Source organism: Aedes albopictus, chromosome 1, assembly GCF_035046485.1.
Source record: "Aedes albopictus strain Foshan chromosome 1, AalbF5, whole genome shotgun sequence".
Taxonomy (NCBI): domain Eukaryota; kingdom Metazoa; phylum Arthropoda; class Insecta; order Diptera; family Culicidae; genus Aedes; species Aedes albopictus.
This window is the reverse complement of record NC_085136.1, coordinates 191,749,491-191,767,814: the sequence shown is the minus strand read 5'-3', so window position 1 is coordinate 191,767,814 and position 18,324 is coordinate 191,749,491. Positions and strand designations below refer to the sequence as shown.

The 18,324-nt window shown below is 39.1% G+C and overlaps 1 protein-coding gene across 1 annotated transcript in view; it reads right to left on the bottom strand.

The window, feature by feature from the left end:
• LOC109423199 (protein hedgehog) overlaps positions 1–18,324 on the bottom strand; it is an 82,968-nt gene that overhangs the window by 25,780 nt on the left and 38,864 nt on the right. The gene's annotated exons all lie outside the window — the stretch shown is intronic.

Below are 18,324 nucleotides of genomic sequence, written 5' to 3'. Positions count from 1 at the left end.
AACCATCATAAAAAGCATAACTTGTCGATTTAGATGGTTACCGGTGTTGTTCATTCAGAAGCAATGATAATTTTCTAGTTTTCGAATAGAGCCGCACGGTATCTGATCATTGAGAAACTGGCAAAGCTGTTCCAACGCATTGAATTTGTTTCTGCCACATGTAATGTGATATGTGCGAAATATTTCTTCCATCGTAAAATACTCTCAGTGAAAATAACCATTGATCATCGCTGTAATTATCGATCCATCTCGACATGGTTTCACTTACGACCACTTGGTCCCGTTGAATATGTATGATTGACTTCCCATATTTTTTTCTCTTTTTCTCCACCTTGGATAAAACCTGCGCGCAAATTACTAGTTTCGCAGTATTTCTGAAAGGTAGTGTAAGGCGAGTGTGATAAAACTTCTTTTGCATTTAATGATGGACTCCGGCCGCAAACCGGCAGCTGATTAACGAGGTGCGTGTACCTATAAAAATAAAAGTTAATCATTTTTGCACCCATTCTCCATGGAAGACTGAAACGATGGCGTTGCCTAGGACTGACGCCCAAGGAATAGTTTCAGGGCTGCACGGAAAGTGTTTCGGACATTACTTTTCCGACGTAACTTAGATGATTTATTGACTTCTCTTTGCAAATAGATAGCTTGGGGAAGCCGTTAAAGATTGACTTCACATATTTTACCTTTCGCCAATTTCCGCAGAGCATTGCGACGATTGAAAGTCGGTAGCGTTTCAATTGTATCCAAAATACTTTGTTGCGAAAGCCTGTGTGAGATTTGTAATGAAAGATTGTCCCCAAGCAACAAAAAATGAGAATTTTACTTGAAGAGCGAATTCAGAAGTCCAAGTTTGGTTCAATTACGGTTTCGTTGAACTTGGTTTTTCGACAAGTTATACAAGCTTTGAAAAACACAGTACAAGCATTTGAATTCACTTCTTAACGACCTTAATATCCAAAACAAGTGAACTTGTTTCGAACTTATTACTGAAAGCTCGGATATACAGGGGATGGCCAAAATGTTTGGGATAGGCAACTTTTTTTCTCTCACAAAAAAGTTCAACATGCTATAACTTTTCATAGAGTGTATCGAAAAATCTCAAATTTTGAATGTTCATCAACCTGTTATATGTGCATCATTGGTACAAATTTGGGCTCGATTGGTTAATCTTTCGCAAAATTAGAACTGTTCGGGTAAAACTCTATTTTTTAGACAACTAATTTTTGAGCTGTCATATCTCGGAAACCAGTGAACCGAATTGAATGAAATTTTGAACGTACACTAACAATATATAAATGTTTCACAAACTATTAAAACATACATACTTTTTGAACTTTGAAAAAAGTTATCATGGATTGACACTTTTTGGATTTTTCTCGAAAAAATGTAATTTTTTTACTTCAATGTCAATAAATTTTAGTGTTGATGTCCAAAGATTTTCCACTTCTGTTCTCAAGTTATCTTTAATCAGATATATTAGAGCCTATTTAGATTAAAGGAAGAGCACATTTAGTATTTTTTGTGCGGTATTGTTAATTTGACTTATTTTCCTCTATATGGGTAAAAATTTTAACCCGGTACAACTTAATTCGCTGTGAGAAAATATTACATTTTATAACGTTGTATTAAGTATCAATATATTGCTGATAAACGTTTAAAAATTCATTCAATTCGGTTTACTGGTTTCCGAGATATGACAGCTCAAAAATGAGTTGTCTAAAAAATAGTGTTTTACCCGAACGGTTCTAACTTCGCGAAAAATTATTCAATCAAGCCCAAATTTGTACCAATGATGCACATATAATAGGTTGATAAACAGTCAAAATTTGAGATTTTTTGATGCACTCTATGAAAAGTTATAGCATGTTGAACTTTTTTGTGAGAGAAAAAAAGTTGCCTATCCCAAACATTTTGGCCATCCCCTGTATTTAAATCGTACCAAAAGTCAACGTCATTTGAATTTTGCAGCCCAGGGAAGTTCTTATTAAATTAAATCGCTTGGCCAGAAAAGTCATACGGTAACTTGTTTGAGCTCTAAATCAAGACTACAGCACTTTGAGTAAAATCCCTTTCAATGCGGAAAACCCGAATTACAGTCTCAATGAGTGAACAAGATCAAACATATATTTCAAGATATAAGACAATTTGCATTCCACAATCCACATGTACTAGGGATAGTCACCAATTATTGCACACTAATACACACCTTTAAAACTCGTCAATTGTTGCACACCTCATAAGAAAAGCATGGAGTATGTAATAATTGGTTAATTTTTAAGGTGTTCAATAATTGGCGATTTACCCTAATGCCCCTTGAAAATAAATAGCTTTTGAGGACTAGCCACATTTTTTTAAATTTCATCTAAATCAAAGCTTAATTTTTGAGCTGGAAAACGTTCTATGCAGCGATTATTTACTTAAAATGTGGGCTGTATAGAACGCTATTCATCTTCCTTTTAATAGTTGATTAATCCCAAACATGTTATTTTATCTGAAATTTCGGTGGCTTGGCTATGTCATGATAGCATCGCTACACTGTGATTCATAATTGATCGGACAAAATCCGGTTCCCATACAAAATGATCAAGTTTGAGATGCTGTAACTATGGTTTGCTTTGATGGATTGAGCTCAATTTTTGACACGGAACTACAAATTAAACTAGCTGAATTTTACTTATACGAAATACAAAATATGATCGTTTATAGGTGTGGGCATAACAAGGCGTTCAAAATGTGCAAAAGTGATCGGACAGCGGCACGTGTGTAAATCAAAGAGGTACAGATCTGTGAACGACCACATTTTGTACTTCGTATACGTAATATTCAGGATATTTGTAGTTCCGTGTCAAAAATTGAGCTGAAAGCATACCATATTCACAGCATCTCAAACATGGCCATTTTATATGACAATCGGCGTTTGTCCGATCAATTATGCACTACGGTGTATATGAACTCACAACACGTGTTTAACTGGATGGGTGCCTCCCAGATCCACTCCTAACACTATCCTTGAAGTAGGATTTTTTCGTGAAACGTCTGCATGATCGCAAGAAATTTACCCGATGAGCGTTAGGACGAGGCCGTTGCTGTTATTGAATTGCCTGCAATATAGCTGTCGATTTGTGAGCGTCGACAATAAATGGCTAGTTCGAAGACTCATTCAGTGGCTGTCTGAGCAGTTTTTATTCTCAGATAACCGTAAGCATTAATAATAAACATTAATAGAGCAATGAAAGAGCTTTACGCATTGATTCAGCAGTATGTTTTTGCTTTTGAAATCCTCATAAGCCTTATAACTGCATTAGTGATGCAAAAAGCAATTGATAAAAAGGCTTTGTTTATGCATTCTTCAATGTTACCAAATGTTTTGAAAGGCTAACCACGTGCTCAATGTTTATGTGTAGTGGTAAGAACGAAAAATATGGAAACATATCACGTTAGAATTGCACATTTCTTGACCGATTCCATGACGATAATACAAATGGATAATTTTCATTTGCAACAGTGCTTATCTTCGGTAGTCAAAGAAGCAATAGGAGCAAGACTTGAACTCAACCGTTATAGCTGGTTCGACACGCATGCGAGGAATCATCATCACGTAGGGTATAAGAACCCTTCTTCAGTCTATGCCCCTATGTTCGTCCTATTCCAAAAACAGATTATTTAAGCACCTATTGTTTCCGTTCTTTTTGTCATCATGCATGCTCATTGCTCACTCCTGACAAAAATACAAAAAAAAAAAACAATACAAATAGCGCTTGTTGGCGCGAGTTTCTTCCGGATTAATGAAAGACATACTGAGAGCAGCGTATTTAACGGCAGCTTTAATGCTATATTGAATAGAATTCATTTTTAGTATTTTACACTGTTTTTAACTTAAAATTACTTACATGATAGTTTCTTAATCTCTAACGAACTCTTCGACTCAACGCTCAACTTATCACTAAATCTCCTTACAATTCTAATATATACATTCAATTCAATTAATTCCTATTGGATAGGACAGTTGCCAGATTCACCCAAATACATGAGACTCCGTCGCAACAGCGCTTATTATCTTTGTTTTCGATAGGATGAAAATAGGAGTACTTTGTGGGTTCCATTCCTCTGTCATTCGAGCTCTCGAATTACTCTAATTACTCTGGGTAAAAGTAAATTTGGAGCATTCTTCGTCGATGTTCGGATGCATATAGTAAAAAGAGAGTGTGTGCGCGGCTAGATTTGAAGGGTTCCGGGTCATTTGGCCGAACGCCGTTTTGCTGAATGCCGTTTGACCGAATGCCGTTGGGCCGACCGCCATTTGGCCGAAAGGGTCAGTTGGCCGAATGCCGTTTGACCGAAAAATAAATGATGAACTTAAGTAACCAAGCCACTGATTTCCGTATCGGTATAACTCGAAATAACAGCCAATAGTTCAAAGAAGGAAAATATTGACAGTTTCATCGCCAACTAATCCCTGAATGAAAAAACTAGAAAGAATAGCCTATGATTAAAAGAAAAGAATATTTCTGATGATCATATTGACAATTATAATATTATAAACTTAAGTTTATGCCACAAAAGTTCAGCTTATTAGAATTTCCCCAACAGGGGAGGAAAAAAATGTCATAAACTTCCTCTGAATTCTTTTGATCATATTTCGGTCAAACGGAATTCGGCCAAATAATCCATTCGGCCAGATGACATTTGGCCAAACGGCGTTCGGCCAAATGGCCGGACACCGATTTGAAGATTTCTTGCCGGGAGTACGTTGTTCACCTGGAAAAGTAAACATTGAACGTGTATGTGGTTACCGAAGCAGAGGAGAATAGCAAATTGATAATAACAGAATCACATAGCCTTTTTTGGTATTATAATTTGTTGTTATCAATTTATCAAAGTAATGCTCTTTTATAACATGTTTTGTTGGGCAATCTTATTTTGTACCACGTGGCGTGATTATCACGCCATGGACATGGAAACGAATCCCACTCTCGACAAACTCACAAAATGTGAGTTCTTCCCATGGAAAGAAAAGTACAGCGTGGGTCCTGAGAGTAACTATCCCCGGGATAAAAATCTCGTAAATAAAGATAAAAAGTACAACTTTAAAACTCATCATCTGTTCATGTATTTTAAAGGACTGGCCTATCATTTATTTACTGTTTACTTTTTGCGTCCGTCGAAAACTAAGCTCTCAGTAAGGAATCCTCCAAACCTAGTCGTGCCCATACTCAATGTTTACATGTTGCGCCGTATAACGTACTCCTGGCAAAGTATTCATGGCAAGCAATCTTCCGAAGCAGAGGAGAATAGCAAATTGATAATAACAGAATCACATAGCCTTTTTTGGTATTATAATTTGTTGTTATCAATTTATCAAAGTAATGCTCTTTTATAACATGTTTTGTTGGGCAATCTTATTTTGTTATGGTTAAGTTTTTGGTATACATCCACTAAATAATATTTCAATAACATATATCGTTGTAGAACAAGTTTAGATATTATTCTGCTATTGAGAATGTACAAATATGTGATGAACAATAACACAACAAAACCAAGTTTTAAAATTCGCTGTTATTGAGTTGTTACTGAATATATCAAAACATGTTATTTAATTGGTCTTCCAGGAACATTTTTTTGTTATGACAATTGTTATTTTGCCGCTTATGACAGACAAGTTTATAACAGTTTGTTATCTTAATAACTTAATAAACTACTGATTCTATTATTCAGTGATTATGCCAAAATAACATATTTTATTATGCTCATGATATTTTTTTTCTGCTCGGGTAGATTCTAAGATTCCTTGTCGGTAGTTTATTGTTCGGCGTAGAACATAAACGATACGCCTGTGCGTGGAAAGATTCGAAAGATTCCTTACCGGGAGTCTGTTATTCGGCGCAAAACATAAACAGTGAGCGTGCGCATGACTTGGTTCGGAAGATTGCTTGCCATGAATACTTTGCCAGGAGTACGTTATACGGCGCAACATGTAAACATTGAGTATGGGCACGACTAGGTTTGGAGGATTCCTTACTGAGAGCTTAGTTTTCGACGGACGCAAAAAGTAAACAGTAAATAAATGATAGGCCAGTCCTTTAAAATACATGAACAGATGATGAGTTTTAAAGTTGTACTTTTTATCTTTATTTACGAGATTTTTATCCCGGGGATAGTTACTCTCAGGACCCACGCTGTACTTTTCTTTCCATGGGAAGAACTCACATTTTGTGAGTTTGTCGAGAGTGGGATTCGTTTCCATGTCCATGGCGTGATAATCACGCCACGTGGTATGTATAACCATCACACCAGCTCGCTCCACTAAAATTGTACTAGTTTAGAACCATTTGCTGTGGAAAAGATGATCAGTAGTTTATAATTTCTCACGAAAACCAGATGAGATTCTCATGCGAAACCACTTAAGATACCAGTACACAGGGTCAAATATTTGTAATAAAAAACGACGCTCAAACATCTTGTTCGACTCGATGGAATTGTCACTAGTGCCAAGCAGATGTTTGATCTTTAGTTCAATTCTTGTCAAACATTTGACGCTATATACTTGAGGTCTCATTCGTGAGCAAAGATTTGGTATTGTTTTATCATACCGTCAAGGCACCATTCACCGTGGATCTAAGAGGATTCGGGGCAAATAAGAGCTGTCATTTGACACCAGTCTTATAAACATTGTTGGTGCCGCTTTTAATTGCCTTCATTATAGGTTAAAATTAAAGCAATATCCACAGAAGTAGAAAAATGTTTCACAAAATTTGGTGATACAGTACATTTAGTAAAGGGTAGTAGGGTCGCCTAATTCCGTGGTAGGTCACCATTCACTGTGGTAGTAGGGACCCATTCACCGTGTTCGGATAATTGTAGAAAGTAATCTTTGAAATCACTGTCCGTCTACGTTAACAGCTGATCAAAGCTAAAATGAGTTTTATTATAAAATGTTCATTCATCAATTAGGGTTCTACTACTCACAATTTAGTTTCCTATTCGTTATCCTCTTGCGAACGGGTCTCGCTAGGTCAATCAGCGACAATGCACGAATCTATTTCATATAATTTTCAAGCAAATTGTACATAGTAGGTTATTTTAACGGTAATAGTTATCAAATTAATGATAGTTTATAGGAAAATGTAGAAAACTTACAATTAATTCACCGTAACTTCAACAAATTTGTTCACTTTGCATGTAGCCTATCAGGTATCAGGTATCAGAAGGCCGGCTCCAGAGGCACGTTATCCTCCATTTGGGACATTTGTGCCATCGCCAAAATAACAGCCTATTTCATCATCTACCTGAGGGAAAAGGAAGGAAAAAGGATTTGGATGGGGATAGGGACAGGTAGGGAAATGTGAAAAATACCCTGGAAGAGGGTACTAACGCACAAGCGTACCACAATGGGTTCAAACAGCGCCCTGAAAAGGGCACTGTAATAACGCATAAAGCGAAAGAGAGCCTATAGCTCTTTACCACAGCGGGTTAAGAACAACAGAATATCCTGAAGATTCAGGTTTCTGAAGTCAGTTTCACTTAATAAGTGTTTACCGAATACTCGGAAACGCAGTTGCGCGAAAACTGGACAGTTACATATCAAATGATACGAAGTTCCATAATCGGATTCACAGCTATCACAGGCAAATGAATCAGCTTGCTGAATATTCGCCATGTGATAGCTGAGTCGGCAGTGGCCAGTCAATGCTTTGACCAGCATGCTGCAATTCTGCTTAGACAGATTAGTTAGATACTTCGCCACCCGTAGAGATGGCTCAGCACTATACAATTTGGTTTGACGACATGACTCCAAACTATTCCAATATTGTCTGTGTTGAGTGACAGCCCAGGTGTGAATCTGAAGCTTAATCCAACACTTCGATATCGGAATAGCTGGCTCAGGGCCAATGAAGTCATGTGATGCTCCAGAGCGAGCTAACTCATCAGCCAATTCATTTCCAGCGATGGAAGAATGACCAGGTACCCATAGAAGGTGAACAGCGTTTGCTGAATTCAGCTCCTCGATTTGAGTTCGACAAGCGATAACTATCTTCGACCTGGAGTTGGCCGAAGCAAGTGCTTTAATAGCAGCCTGGCTATCTGAACAGAAGTATATTACTTTGCCCATTACGTGCTGCTGAAGTGCTGATTGCACTCCGCACATAAGAGCAAAGATTTCGGCCTGAAAAACGGTACAGTGTCTACCAAGTGAATAAGACTGATACAGCCTTAGTTCACGAGAATAAACACCAGCACCTGCTCGACCTTCGAGAAGGGAGCCATCAGTGTAACATACGATGCCGTCTGAAATACTTCTTTCCAGATAACCAGATGTCCACTCTTCCCGAGAAGGGAATTTCGTGGAAAATGTCCTATATGAAAAATTACAAGCAATTGTAAGATCACTTGGAGCAAGGACAATTTTGTCCCAATTCACCAAAAGTGAAAACAACGAGGTGTGTGTTGAACTGCGGTTCACAGGAGTTTCCTCTAGTAGACCGAGTACCCGTAACCGGTAAGTGCAAGAAAGGGCTTCTTGTTTGAGATGAATGTGTAGTGGGGCAACGTCAAAGAGAACTTCTAGCGCTGCCGTAGGAGTTGAAGAGAACGCTCCAGACATCGCCATTAAGCACATCCTTTGGAGATGGCCTAATTTTGATTGGACCGTTCTCACTTCACCCTTTTGCCACCACACAAGACATCCATAAGCCAATATTGGCCGAACCACAGTTGTGTAAATCCATTTGATATACTTGGGTTTTAGACCCCAAGTTGTACCAAAAGTACGCCGGCATTGCCCGAAGGCCATACAAGCTTTCTTGATTCTGAACTCAATGTGAGGTGCCCAGGAAAGCTTGGAATCAAGAATGACTCCAACGTACTTTACCTGTTCAGTCACATCGATTTCAGAATCAAAGAGACGCAAAGGTCGAACGCCATTACGGTTTCACCTTTCCGTGAAAAGAACAATAGATGTTTTACTCGGATTAACCGAAAGGCCATATTGGCGACACCAACCCTCAACTACCTGAAGGGCGTTTTGCATCAGGTCGAAAAGGGTGCTGATGCACATACCAACTAACAATGTTAGGTAGTCGTCGGTAAAACCATAAGTAGGAAAACCGCTATTATTGAGTTGCCTCAATAGCGTATCTGCTACGAGATTCCACAAAAGCGGTGATAAGACTCCCCCTTGGGGGCATCCACAAACACTCAATTTCCTAATCCCTGCTAGACGCAATGTCGAGAAGAGATATCGGTTTTTGAGCATTTGGTGAATCCAATTGGAAATCATTGGAGATATACCATGACTCCGTGTGGCTTCCAATATGGCATCGAAAGGCACGTTGTCAAAGGCACCCTCGATATCTAAGAAAACACCCAAACAAGATTGCTTTTGAGCGAATGCTTTCTCGATATCGTAAACAACCTTGTGTAAAAGAGTCACAGTGGACTTACCAGATTGGTAGGCATGTTGGTTCACATGAAGAGGCACGTTGGCCAGATGAACATCACGGATATGATGATCCACAATGCGTTCTAAGCATTTCAGAAGAAAAGAGGTCAAACTGATAGGTCTGAAACTCTTTGCTTCTTCATACGACGCACGACCCACTTTCGGAATAAACTTTACAGTAATATCCCTCCAGGATTTGGGAATATACCCTGTAGCAAAACTGCAAACAAGTAGTTTTTTCAAAACATGTTTGAAATAATCAAATCCCTTCTGAAGCAAAATAGGATAAATCCCATCTGCCCCAGGAGATTTGAAAGAAGCAAAGCTATTAAGAGCCCACTCAATCGATTCTATAGTTACAATACTCCGAGCCGAAGCTAAAGAATCATAACTACAAGAAAAGACATCAGGATCATCCGAAGATGTAATATCCACACATCCAGGGAAGTGTGTGCTGAATAAGCATTCCAGAACTTCCTCATCAGAGGAAGTCAGATCGCCATTTGGCAAACGAAGTTCGTTCACCCGGAAATCCTTAGATTTCGCAAGGATTTTGTTTAACCGACTGACTTCACTCAAGCTGGAAACATTTGTACAAAGGTTTTTCCAGCCGGATCGTTCAGCAGACCGGAGAGCTTTCCTGTAGGCCTTGCGAGCCGACCTGAAAGCCTCCGAACCAGCCGAACGTCGTCTGTTCCAACTCTTTCTACATTGTTTCCTGAGTTTCGCCAGATCAGAGTTCCACCAAGGGGTTCCTCTTGTGATCTTCACAGACCGTAGAGGGCATGCTTCTTCAAAAGCTTCCATGATGAAGGTCGTTGTAGTATCAACGGCATCATCTAAATCACTTGGAGTGTCAATGGATGGTGAATATCCATGAAATTTGGCTGCAACCAAATCAGTATAAAGATCCCAGTTTGTTGACCGAGGATTCCTGAAACGCAATGTTTGCGAAGTAACATTTAAATGTTCAAAAAAGATATAGCGATGGTCAGATAAAGATTCTTCATCTGACACATGCCAATTGGTCAGCTCGTGACTAATTCTGCTAGAGCAGAGCGTTATATCTAACACTTCCTCTCTAGCAGATACCATGAAGGTTGGGCGGTTGCCTATGTTAAGTAATGCAAGATCTGTACTACTTAAGTACTCCATCAAACTGGAGCCTCTCAAGTTAATGTCTGAGCTGCCCCAGATGATATGGTGAGCATTAGCATCACTGCCAACAATTAGCGGAAGGCCTTTTGAAGTGCAGTATGCGATGACTTGTTTGAAAGCATCCGTAGGGGATGGTTCATCATGTGGTAAATACACAGAACAATAGACGTATTTCCTGTTGAGGTTTCCAACAGATACATCAATTATGATAGCACATACATCTCTGGTGGTTAGTTCAGAGATGAGTGTAGCAACTATTGGGTTGTTGACAAGCACACAGGCTCGAGGCATGACACGCGAGTTTGCCATTTCATGTTTACTGAAAGTGGCAAACACTGGGTTCACAAGGTTTCCTAGATAGAAATTTCCCTTACGAAAGTAAGGTTCTTGTACCAAGGCCACTTGGGCTGTACCATTTTGCATAAGTCTGCAAAGATTGATCGTTGCTGTTCTTTTATGCTGAAGATTGATCTGAGCTATCCTAACCGTAGCCACTACCCAAACTAGGTAAGATTAAACTCTTCGCAACAGCAGCACAACAAAGAACAGCAACAATAAAACCAAATCGGTATCGATTGGAAAACGCCAAAGGCGAGGATACACAGAATACACTGTGTAAATCGCATAATGCGAAACCATATAGGTGAAAATTTAAACTAATTAACAACATCTTCATAATCCCGCCCTTATTTAGCCTCAAGTGAGACTAAAGAAGGGCAGCTGATTGTCTCGGAGAAACACAAGGTCCACTGCACCATTGCTCCGGTTAGCGCAGTAAGGGCTACATACTGTGGAGGGCGCCCTGGTACTCCACAGGCTCCGTTAGCGGTTAGGTTTTTATTAGACCCCCCTAGCCATTCATTCCTAGGCACGGTAAGCATAAAGCCGCATCACACCATGAATTAGGGGTCACCTGTTGGTGGATTCTTACCACCAGAACAGGCGGTCCGTAGTGTTATTCTTAGCCAATTGAGACAATCGCTACCGACACTACACAGCTATCTAGGCTGATCGAGAAAAGAAGTTAATATTGATGATCAACTTCATACGGACTCGAACAGCCCCACAAAATGAGTTTTATTATAAAATGTTCATTCATCAATTAGGGTTCTACTACTCACAATTTAGTTTCCTATCCGTTATCCTCTTGCGAACGGGTCTCGCTAGGTCAATCAGCGACAATGCACGAATCTATTTCATATAATTTTCAAGCAAATTGTACATAGTAGGTTATTTTAACGGTAATAGTTATCAAATTAATGATAGTTTATAGGAAAATGTAGAAAACTTACAATTAATTCACCGTAACTTCAACAAATTTGTTCACTTTGCATGTAGCCTAACCTGAATGTCGTACCGTACCGATTTATTCAAGTTTTAGTTAGTTTTAAGTACAAATCTTCAACAAATTCAATAGAACTTACGTGTACAGCAAATAGTAGAACAAATTTCCAATAAATTATTGTTTAATATTCAATCAAACGTAGTGATTTTTCTAATTTTAATTTTGCAGTTATATCAAACTTCCACGTTACTAATGACTATCAACTTTGTTTTGTTTTGACTATCATACATACGTATCATACCGCATAGTGATGACCGTTTCGTAGATGCTGCAGGGATGTCGTGCTGAGCCCAGTGGTGTTGATCGGAACAACCGTGTATGAGAAATTTTATTCTACTTTGTTTAAAAATGATCAAAACAATCCAGCCAAGCGAATTTTCTTCGTTTAAATTCATTTCAAGTAATAACTTGCAAGATTTTATTAGAAAAACGAATGTTCAAATTTTCGATTTTTTCTAGATATATGGGACAATATGGGGCACGGTGAATGGAGACCATTGATTTTTAGGGTACCCATTTACCGTGCCTTTTTGTTTCAATTAAAAAGTACGAATTATCGTACTTTCTTGTTAAACTTACTTCGGTAATGTAAAATACATACCTGATATGTGAATTTAATTGCTTCTTGGTGGAATAAAAACGTTACTACATTTAGTTTATCGCTTAAATCACCTTAGCGCAGTTTTCGTTTTTTCACTATGAATGCAGTGAACGAGCAGAAACCCGCTTCATGTTAACACACTTTAGTGTTAAAATGATACTTTTAAATGTTTCTAATGAGCGTTTTGACATGGTAACAATACATTAGTGTTGTATTGGTAAAATTGAAGGGAAATTGTCATATCATTCAATCATAATATGGAAATAATGAAAAAATATTGGAAGGCACACGGTGAATGGCGCCTTGACGGTACAATACCAAATATTTTGCTGAAAATAATGAGCACACAGAGAAACAAAGCAGTGAGTTTGGGCGTAGAAAATTTCAATCACGAGGTTTGAGAAATTGAGTTGTTACCAAAACTGATAGGTGGAACCAACACATTCAGCGTTTGTTTGGCAAAACCCATGTAGGATGTAGTTGCAGAATTAATAAAAAATTCGTTCCCCTGAAAACTCACCGTGTAATATACAAAGTGTACTTTCCGAAAATGTTTTTTTTTGTCTGAAAAACTGCTCGACAAAAACCTTAAATTAATATTTGCAATTTAGAACTGATGAAAATTGCTCTAATTTTACTGTATTCTTCAAGTTTTTGGAAGAAATGATTATAATCAATCAAAGAGATTTAAAAATTATAGAAGATTTTTTAAAAAGTTTTGTTAAGCACGGTCGAAGAGCCGATAGTATCATGATTTTGGATGAAATTTATCATTGAGCTGAAATTAATCGAAGTGCTCATTGTAAAAATCTTCCGCGCAATGTTCTGGTCCATGCTTCCTTGTACTTCAGCTATCACCCTTTCTTCTGTCTTTTGCTCCCTCATTTTGCTTGGCCGAGTGCAAATTAGTCATACAGCCTCCAGCTACGTTTAGTCGTTTTCTGGTTCTGGTCATTCTATGTCTAATAGACATAGGCATGAAGGCAAAACTTCATCAACGCGAACGCTAAGTGATTCTTGTCATATGATGATTATATTCTACTCTCATAACGTAGCTTCCATTTCCGTAACTAACTTTTCTGAAGGCAGAGATTCCTGTTTTCCCCCTAAAAATTCCAAACCACCACGCTGCATTCAACCTAATTCCGAAATAATGTGGAAATTCGAGAAATTCTACGCCCCATTCTAGTAACAACCTTGGTATCCGACTACCTTCATTTCACTGATGAGATGCACAGCTTTGATGAATGGTGATGAGGTACAATTACGCATTGTTGTTGCTGGATGGATGCTTCTGCGCGGCAGCTCTACCTTGATCGCCATCGGGTAGTAATTTTCACCTTCACCGTCTTCTGTCTGGTTTTCTCTTTCTTGATCTTCGGGTACTGGCGGGGGCAGTGGGGAAACGGTTGGTATGAGGCGAAAATTGACGGTGCCAGACCGGGTGTCAAATTATACATCTACCATAACGGTTTTATTGTCACCACACCATCACAACGTGCCTGCCACAGAGGTGCATATATCCACCAGTCCGAGTGGTGCGCCGCACCGCTGCGCTGCTGTAGTCGTTGCGCGGAGATGCTTGTTTAATTTTTTGTCACTTGAGAAACGACCAAAACTACTCAACTCAACAACACACCCCAGCCAGCCGGCGTGCGCGCGGTGCTCTGCGGATGACTCCACCTATGAGAGTGTGAAGAAGTGTATAGGCGTGGCTTAAGTCATTAAAATTATTTTCATTTCGTTCATGTCTTTCGAAGTTTTGGTTCTAGTGGGCCACTTTTGCTGCTCATATGGGGCTATTAACAGCTCTTGCAACGATTCGGTTTGTAGGGGAAAGCATTCCTCAACGGGATGCATGCTTAGTGGGTCATGACGAGTTTATCGCTCAAGAAAACCGTGGCCACCGCTTGAATGTCAGGAACGGTGAAGTGAAATGTTTCTGTGTGCTCCCATCAAATGGTTCATACAATACCCCTAGAACAAAAACTAGAAAACAGGTTGTCTCTACTGGGAACTGTAAGATCGTATTCAAGGTTATCCACAGTAAGTAATAGCAAGAAATACCCGAATTTCAGACAATTTGGAGAGATTCCTTGCACCCTTCCAACTGTACTTTGGGTTTCCAGGAATTTACAACGTATGATTTATTTTTTCGACCCAAGTAATTTATTTTGTAGCAGTGTGAATTTTCTTCTCCCGCGACGAAATACTCTTTTGATCAAGGAGCTCGTTTTCGTTTTACTGAATTCTTCGGACCCATGGACGGACGATGGAAGGAAACCAAATTAAAATTTATGCTCATATTTATGTTCATGGCCGTTCCAGCTGAACAGTTTTTCTCTGTCTAAGAATGGAATATGCACTACAACACCAACACCAAAGACGACATAAGCATGTAGTTACAGAGTACTGTTGTGAAACCGACGACCGGAGGAAGGCGCAACTGATCCAACACACCAACAACACGCTTAATCCGGTAAGCATTTCGTCACAGATGTCATATTAGATTCAAATGTTTTCACGGTTGTCAACTGGCTGGGTGTCTGATGGGATGCTTCCTTCGTTTCGATCTCCATTACCGGGCAGAGGCTCAAAAAGTCCTCCTCTCGTTAGCCACTTCCATTTGGGTACGGTGTCCTCGAGCTTCGCAGCGCGACGACGAATACTCGAGGTCAGAGCAAACTCGAAGAACCTGGATGTGGTGTAATCGATTTCCGAAACTGGTCCCTCTGCCCAGTGTGTCGTTTTTTTCTGCTCAGCCTTCTCAGCGTCTCTCGTGTTTATTTCCTGGAATTTCTCGATTCGGTATCATTTGTCTTGTCTTGGATTCCTCCCCTGGCTGGTTTGGGAAGTCTTGTTTGCTGTTTGTTTAAAGGCTACCGTGGTGGAATTGTTTCTTCCCGCTCGCCTAAAACTTGTGGAATTTGTTACGGCGTCTAAATATTTGGACGTTTTAAGGTTTTTGGGTTTTCTTTCGTTGCTGTTGTTACTGCATCTTCCAGTGCATGGGCGTTTGTAACGAGAGAAGTTGCCATCACATCTAATTTGGGATTTTTGGTTTCTTTGTGATTTTACGTTAATTGATCTAATGTAATATTCACTTTTCCGATTATTGGTGTGTTAGTTTAACTGTTAAAGATTTTGATACCTTCTAAAACTGAAATTTTTACAATACATATATATATATAAATATATATAAATACCCTCATCTTGATATCTTCAATCATTAATAGCTTATTGCTTGCTTCAATGCCAACAAGTTGGATAATGGAAACTGTTTTCATTTTCAAAGATCTTTAACATTTGGTTCTGATTTCTAACTGAAATCAGTACAAAAGATCATTTAAAAAAAAATCAATTTTAGGTGCAATTCCAATGATATTTCTTAAATAGTAATAAGAGATGCTCGAAAAAGTTATAGAAACCAAATTAAGGAAAAACCGTTGAAAAATAGTGATCCAAAACTCATTAAAAAAAAATAGTTCTTCAGGCCCTTTCCAAGATACGACAATCACAATTTGTTTATTTTTGTTATAAATATGCGAACTTGTAGGAGGTGCTAACGAGCCTGGATGAAACAAAGTGGAGAAGCGTCAAAATTGGAACAGTCCGTTTGCTGTCATCCACATAGTTCCAATCGAGCAGGAGACCTGTCAAAACGACTATGATTCGCCACTTTGGTAAACTCGAGACACTTTAGGAGGTGCTTAAAGATACCTAATTTTCAAACGCTTATTCTGGAAATTATTTTTTTGAGTTGTGCCGCTGTTACAGGAGAGCGATGATGTGTGCCATAGTCTGTATTGTTGTGTTCAGATCCAAATCAGTTTTACTAGTCCTGTTGGTATACTAATGCATTTTTAAAAGAGCATTTAAACAAGTGTAAAACTTATAGTTTAAATTTATATTGTTGGCATGGTTATCCCCGGTGCCAGTAACGAGCTATGAGAGGAGCCTCTTGTAAAATATCCCGTTCATGTGCTAGCATCGACGACAGCAACAGTCCAGAAAGAGGGAGTAATGAAAACCAAAAAAAAAGACCAAATATTTGACACGGAAAGTGAGAAGACGGGAGCGGCTAGATCAGAGGCCAGTTGAAAGTATTTTGCTTTTCTGCGGTCAGAACGGACGTACACATTGATTTGGAGGAAATTGCCTCCAGGTGTATTAGTTTTCTTGTAGAATGGATCAGACCCATCGAACACACAGATGAACCACTAACAATAGGGCCCATACAGTATTGAATGTAAAAACCTCTATGATCCCTGCGGAACAATCCCAAAGCCCTGTTGCCTCTTTCCTAGGTAGGGACCACCATTGATCGCCGGTAGCAAAGCAGCTGGGCATTGCCTCCGATGACTTTTTCCTTTCAATTCATTTTGCAGGGCTGGCGAATAACAAATCAAAACAATATGAAATAAAAATTGGCATGCCTCAATGGTGTTTGCAAACATAAATCTCTCCTTTGTTCCCAGTGGCAAGTGGAGAACGATACGAAAGAGCATTTCTACCACACGACTGACTGCTTGGAAGCTAGTCGCCCAATTAGAGGATCAATTGACTGATGGATCGTTGAAACTGCCATCAGTAGTTGACACACAACGAATACGCTCCCTTGAGGCACGATTGCCTTTCAATCGCCCGTGCTACTCGGAAAAATCTAATTCAAATAGTTTGGCTGTGATAGAAATAAATCTGGAGATTTCCCTACTGACCACTGTGAACGGGTTTGCTGGTTTCCGCTCGTTGAAGTCTCTGTAGAGGCACTCTGGAAAAAAAACCCTGCATCATTCGAATAAGACTAAAACAGTATAGGGGGAGTCAGTTGAACATCGGCTATTCTTGTCTTAATTTTGTGTATTTTTAAAATATGAAAATAAAAATAACAGTACCGTAATACTTAGCGTGTTTTTTAATAATGAATTATTTTGAATCGTAGGATAATTTGATACCCACATTCCAAAGTGGGTTACGCAGTTACGCTCTTGTTTTCAAATTATTGGCAGCTGAATGTTTTCTTCTTCTTTTGGGCGTTACTTCTCAACTGGGACAAGGCTTGGCTTTCAGCACCATTTGGTATTTTTTATCATCTGGCAGGCTCGAAAAATCTCTATGCTCAAAGAAGTTAGAAGCATTTCCATTACGAAAAGTTCCTGAACTGATTAGGAAGCGAACCTGTCACTCACAGCATGGTAATGCGGAACACCCGCGAGTTAACCCCTTCAACTTTGAGCGTGTGACTAAGATCACTATTGTAAAAGCATGCCTTTTAACGAATACCTACAACTTTACTTATTAATTCATTGCACAACGATACAAATGAAAACAAAATCTCCCAAGGGACTTTCCATAAACCCCGTGGTCTGGATATTATGATCCCCATTCGCCCTACGTGGTCTAATATTCATAAAAAATGTATGAACCCCGATCTTCAAAACATCCCTCTTACCCGGCGTGGTTTATGAACGGCCCCTTTATATGAGTGGAGTTTGGCTCAATCAGTGTTTATCAAACGCAACTCTTTTCTCCTTCTCTCAAAGACGACAATCGGACTGCGTTGGTTGAGTATGACAAATTCCTCACACGCCCGAAGATAAATTGCCCCAGCTGGGATCATTTGTCAAGCTCCGGGAATACAAAAATGCGGCTCAATGAAGTAACCGGGGACGAATCGAAAAGAGATAAATATTAAATTACACCGTATTAATATGATTCACTTGTTTTGTCATTTCAAGTTCACAAAGGCGATCAGCTTGATTTGAGGAAAGGATCCCG